Source organism: Podarcis filfolensis (assembly GCF_964270895.1).
Source record: "Podarcis filfolensis genome assembly, chromosome: 16".
NCBI classification, from domain to species: domain Eukaryota; kingdom Metazoa; phylum Chordata; class Lepidosauria; order Squamata; family Lacertidae; genus Podarcis; species Podarcis filfolensis.
In genome coordinates this window covers 13,387,036-13,393,198 of record NC_139620.1, presented here as the reverse complement: position 1 = coordinate 13,393,198, position 6,163 = coordinate 13,387,036, and the positions used below count along the sequence as shown (strand labels likewise).

The 6,163-nt window shown below is 44.8% G+C and overlaps 1 protein-coding gene across 8 annotated transcripts in view; it reads left to right on the top strand.

The window, feature by feature from the left end:
- Positions 1–207: 207 nt before the first annotated feature.
- SYVN1 (synoviolin 1) overlaps positions 208–6,163 on the top strand; it is a 28,108-nt gene continuing 22,152 nt past the window's right edge. For 2 of the 8 annotated variants that reach the window (XM_083591789.1, XM_083591785.1), the window contains exon 1: positions 1,036–1,146. The gene's annotated coding sequence lies outside the window, so the exon portion shown is untranslated. The other 6 variants (XM_083591793.1, XM_083591788.1, XM_083591790.1 and 3 more) reach the window with 6 other exon arrangements.

Sequence of the window (6,163 nt, the reverse complement as noted above, 5' to 3'; positions counted from 1 at the left end):
GTGGAGGCAGGCTATTTTCAATTACAGGTAGGTCTTGGAGAGACCCCTGCCTCAAACTTTGGGGAGCCACTGCCTGCCAGTGTAAACAGTACTGTGCCAGATGGGCCAGTGGCCTAACTCACTAGATTATTTTGCATGATCATGTTATAACATTGATTGATTGGATCGTTGTGCAAAAAGTAGCCCAATTAAAAAGTGACAGAAAATTGCTCTGGAAAGCGCAGGATAGCAACCACTAGCTGGCAAAATTGTACAGCCTTGCAACATATCAGATATTGGACATAGTCTCCTGTGCATATCAGATAACAGCTGGTCTGGAAGCTGCCACTCTCAGCCTAACCTACCTCACAGGACTGTTGTGAGGGTCAAACAGGGTGGAAGTATTACATATATTGCCTTGAGCTCCTTGGGAGAGGAGGGATATATGTGTAATGAAATCACTAGTTGCAACCTCCTAAAAATGGAGGATCAAAATCAATGAAATCCAGGTGTTACATTTGTGGCAGAGATTTAACTTGATTACCAACCCCCTCAAAATCATTCATTTTCTCTAATGTTCACGCAACAGTCTTATGTAGGAGCAGCCTGAGGCAGAAGAATTAAAGCGACGTAGCTAAGGTATGATTTGAACCCATGACTTAAGTTCTAACTACTCCCCCCCCCCACTTTTTCTTAGACCGCCTTCCCGCTTAGCAACGGCTGTTCCATCCCAATTGGCCCCGCTGGGAACATTTATTTGATTGGAGGAGACTCCAGACTTTAGACCAATCACCGGGAGCCACGGGACTCTCTTTCGCCTGTCCGGTGCTGGAGGACAACACCGAGCGGATCTGTTTGGATTGTACCATGTGAAGACTGGAAGGGGGGGAAGACTGCGAGGAATTAAAGGACTACCCTCTTCGATATGAACCTCTCTCGAAATACAAGTTTTAATCACTCGACGAGAATGAATCTACGACTCTCCGGTCGGGAGGCTGTGAAACCGAGCGGGTTCGGGGAGAAAGTAGAAGGCTGAGGAAAGCGTTTGGTAGGTCCCTAGCGGAAGTGAGGTATCAGCTGAGCGTCGGGGCTTCCGGTTAGGCAGAGAAGAGAGGAGTTGGTGCTGGTTGAGGTGGGCGCAGAGGCTTCCGGGGCTGCCGGGATTAGGTGAGTGGTTAGGGTAGCGGGAGAAGGTCGCGGGTGGCTGTCAATAGAGAATGGAGGGAGGTGGGCCTAGGCCCAGGCAGGGCTGGGAGGCAGCTGTCATGGTTCTCGGACGCAGGCGAGGCCTTCCCCCTCCCCTCCAGCCCTGGCACCAGCCTCCAGGTGAAGCTACGTGGAAGGGCTGCAGTTCAACAGCCTAAACCAGGAACGGGGAGATCTGACCCTGCTGACGTGGCTGGACTCCTGCAGCTGCCACCATCTCTGGCCATTGGTCCTGCTACCAGGGTCTGAAAGGCCACAGCCCCCTCTTCCCCAATCCCTCCTGCTAAGCGTATTCCCAGGCAGTGTTAGAAACTGAGATATGAAAGCTAGGAGCTGAATGGCACCTTAAACCTAGGTTATGGGCGCAACAACGGAATGTCTAGGTGCACTCTTTTTTTATCGCAAGAATACAAAGCTGGAAATGAGTGAACTGCAGCTAAAATATTACGTTCATTTTTCACGTGCTCTGGTCCTTCCCCTGCCCACCCACCCCTAATATTCTTGAGAGTCTCTTCTCCAGTCTTCAGAGAATAGCACAAAGTGGGAGGCAGAAAAAGTTCCTCCTTTCCGTCCACTCTGCAGTTTTAATCTGAAATCATGGGCGCAGTACTGCACCCAGAGCTCAGAAATTGCTTGCGCTAATGAAATTCCCTGTCACAAAATGCACCTAGAACAATGTGAGTTTCAAACACTGTTCCCAGCATATGGAAGGCCCCATGATTCACTCCTCTGCCTGAAAGCTTGGAAAGCTGCTGCAAAATCCAGACATTACTGAGCTAGATAGACAGAAGGGCCTGATAAACAGGCAGTTTCCTGGATGCTTCAAGGAGGTGGGCAAGTTAAGGAACACACATAGTAGACAGTTTAAACTTATTGTGGATGTGGCTTGTTAACTACATAGTCAAGTATGTATTGTACACGTGTACTGCCACATGTGTTGGGGAGAAGTAAGACATGGTGGATTGAATTTGCCTGCTACTGTTTCTTACAGGTTTCCATTGTAAAGCAACAAAGTTCTGTGGTTTATCCTTTCTGCCACCCTCCCCACTGGGTGTGCCCTCTTCCAAGATACTGCCTCCTACCCAAACAGACATTTAGCTGTTTTGGTTTCTTTCCAATGAAGTTTTTTGTTTTGCTGAAATACAGAATGAAATATTGGAGTTCTTCTGAGCATGCTGACAACCTCCCTTTGGTTTCTGCAAAAACTGTAATCTGGCTCACACCAGCTTAGTTTGCTTCAGAAGTAATTGATGTTACTTTACCTTGCTGTCATTTGCTTATGTAATGTTTAAAACCTTGTGTGTATATAAATGCAGGTATAAACCGAAAATAGTGTTTTGATTTAAACTTTTTTTTATACACTCAAGGTGACGTACAGCATGTGGTAATACTTAATATTTATATAGGATTTTCTAGCTGTAAGCTTTACACCAACTTTATAAAGTAAGCCAGTATTAGTATGGGTACACATTGTGGCTGAGATAAAGTGTTTTTGCAAGAACCAATGAGGAGCTCATGGCAGATGTGAAATTTGAACTGAGGACATTTTGATTTGTAGCTTGGTCTCTCAGCTGATAAAGTATAGTCGTACCTTGATTGTTGAATGCCTTGCGACTCGAATGTTTTGGCTTCCAAACACCGCAAACCCGGAAGCGAGTGTTCCAGTTTGCTAACGTTCTTTGGAACTCGAATGTCCGGTGTGGCTTCCACAGCTTCCGACTGAGTGCAGGAAACTCCTGCAGCCAATTGGAAGCTAAGCCTTGGTTTTCGAATGTTTTCTGAAGTCGAACGGACTTCTGGAATGAATTCTGTTTGAGAACCAAGGTATGACTGTACATCTGTTTTCAGTTGATGTACTTTACTAATATAATTATAAAAACAGTAACAGCAGAAAGGAGAAAGGAACTGAGGCAGGACAAGCAGGAGTGGAATCTGCAGTTGTTTCTGTTTCTTGTATTTCAGTTTAGTTACAGTAGAGTATGGTGACAAAGGAGTCTCCAGAGGTTTCATCAAAAAGGTGGGCTTTGAAGTGATGTTTGAAGGAAGTAAGAGAGGTGGCCATGCGTGGAGGTGTTCTGGGATGCAGGGAAAGAGAGAGAGAAAGGGAGAAAGAGACAAGTCATTTGAGGGAGCAAGACACCTTCCGATGGCTGAGGTTGGTGGATCCAGTGGAAGGACAGTTACAGTTGGGATATAAGAGCAGGCAGATTAGGTGGGTAAGGTCTTGGAGGACTTTGAAATTAAGGATGAGAAGCTAGTGCAGAATCTGCGAGTGGACAAGAAGCAAGTGGACTGTGCTTACCTATTTAAACATTTTTGCTGCATCTATCTATTCTAAAGGTTTAAAACAGCTGATAATCATCCTAAAACAATTAAATGAGATGGACCAGTGCAGTCCAGTTAGAAAAAGAAAACTATCTAACATGCACAAATGATAAACGAACACTGACCCCAAAGGCCTTCTTAAATAGCACAGTTCCTGCTCTCAGGCTTGCACTAAAAAAAGGCAATACAAAAAAGGAATAGAGAAAAAAGAGGCAAGGAAGCAAGCTCAAATTCTTAATGTTGTACAGTTCTTAATAATAACCATAATGTTGGAATGTAAACAGACTGTTGATAAGCTTTGGTGGGCCTCTGAGAAATAGTATGGCAACTAGACTTTTTTGGAAGTGGCTGCAATGTAAGTGGAATGGCCTTGCAAGGTGGGGCCATGGCCTTCTGGGGCTTAGCTGGGATTTGCCAGCTTCTTATCATTCCCATCATGGTAAGTAGATAAAGGGAGACCTGTTGATACTGTCAACCCCAGAGCAAGCAGCCCTTACAGTTCAGTAAGTTCTGAAAGCATCAGGGTGGGTGGGGAGCAGCGCAGTCTGGTGAAAACAGCAAGTGGAGGTGGCAGTTCCTCGCTGCAGCTTATCTCCCTCACAGCACAGCTGGTAAAGGAAAATTGATCAAAGGAGGATTTCAGTGTTAGGATTCCAAAATAGAATAGCTTCCTGTATGACAGTGATCTGAGTGCTGGTCTGATTCAGCAGGATGAGTACATATTGGGGTGATCATTATATAGTGTTTAAGGGTGCTCAAAACATTTCATGTATATCTTTCTGTACTCCTTACAACAACTCTGTACGGTAATTCAGTTTTTTTAAATAAAAACACACACAACCCGCACTCTAAGGAACAGGGTGATCAGCTGAGACAGTAATCTTGGTCTAGGTGTTCTGTGACAGGAGTGAGATTTATGCTAAGGTCTTCCTAATTCATGCTTTTGGCTGCAATCCTATGCCCATGTATTTGAGAATAAGCCCCACTAAACTTGATGGAGTTTATTTCTGAGTAGACAAAAAATCATGAAAGGTGTGGAGAAAATGGGTAGACATTTTTGTCCCTCTCATCATGTTAGAATTTGTTGAGGATTATACAGCAAAGTGGATTGACAAAAGATCCAGACCAGGTGAAAAGTCAAGACCTCATACTCTGCACATATAATCAGTTTGTGGTACTTGTTGCCACAATAGGCAGTGTTGACTTTTTCAAGTGATTAGGCAAATTCTTGAAAGGGAGCAGGCAGTGTCTGTCCATGACTTTGATGACTTGATGTTACCTGAGTGAATGAGGATACCTTTGAGTTCTGTATGCTGGGGACAGACATGGGAGGCCTGTTGCCTTCATGCCCTGCTTGTTGGCTGGAGACATCTGGCAAAACCACCTTGAAACCAGGGTATTGCACCAGGTGAACCCATGACTGGATGCAATAGGGCCCCTCTTATGTTCTTGATACATGCCTGTGTACTCCTATCCAACATCCTATTCTCTCAGCAAAGATCACTGTCTGAGCTCATTGTTTGTTTGTGTCTACTGCATACATTGAACTTTCTGTGACAGTTACCTTTGAAAAGCCACAACTTCACAGAAGGAGTCACCAATCAGTTACTGATATCTGTTAAATTGGGTGTGAGTCTAGCACCTGGAGGGCCACAGGTTCCTCCAGCCCTGCTTTAAATATATAACTAATCTGAAGTGGGTGGGGGTTGATATGTATGGGTTGAGTTTCCTTCTTCCAAGAACCATCTTACATAGATCATTAATTCTGCTTTCAGGCTTGGTCTTCATTTCAAATTGCAGCACAGTATCCTCTTTTGCCTCTGCATCTGAAGGTGCCAACCTTTAAGCTTCCCCTTGCTTCTGTGATGTAAACACAGGTTACCGTAGCTCAGCTACCTTTGCCTCTTGCAATGACCCCTAGGGCAAATTACCCCATTGCTACTCCCCAGTCTGTTGGAGGGTGACAAAACTTTGTCTTCAACACAGTTACCAGGTGTGTGAAATGAGAGGGAGGTATTGGTATCTCCTAAGATAATGACAGACTATCCTAATAAGACTCTATATACTGATAGCTCTTGCCTTCCCTCTCTTCAGCCGAATGTTTTCCAACTGGTCAGGCCAGATGACAGGGGAAAGAATGAAGAACACAACAGGTTTTCATTGCTTTGTGAAAGGGTGTGAGGGAGAGTTCTCTAGATTTATGGCAGAAGATAGCCAGAGTGGTGTAATAGCTGGAATTAACACAGAGCAGGGAGACGGGGGTTCAAATTCTCACACAGCCATGCAGCTCACTCAGCTCACTGAGTCAACAACCACATCTTAGCTTGACTCTCGGGGTTGTTGTGAGTTTGGGGAGTGGGGTGTGCGTGTGCTGAAAATCTAAGAAAGCGGCACATTCTGATATGGAAAAAGTTTAGTTTCCAAAAGGCTCATGTTCTTGAATGTGCTAAACCAATCTGCTCCTTTAGGGTTATTCTTTCCCAGATTTCTGATCTTAACTCCAGCAGCTTTTGGTGCTTGGAGCTATCGGGACAGCCACAGTTAGAGATGTGTAACCGCCAGACAACCTTTATAGTGAGCATTCAACCTGATTTGTTTACAGAGAAATTAGATGACAAGTGTTAATCCTACGCTTTCCAGTGCATCCTCTTAT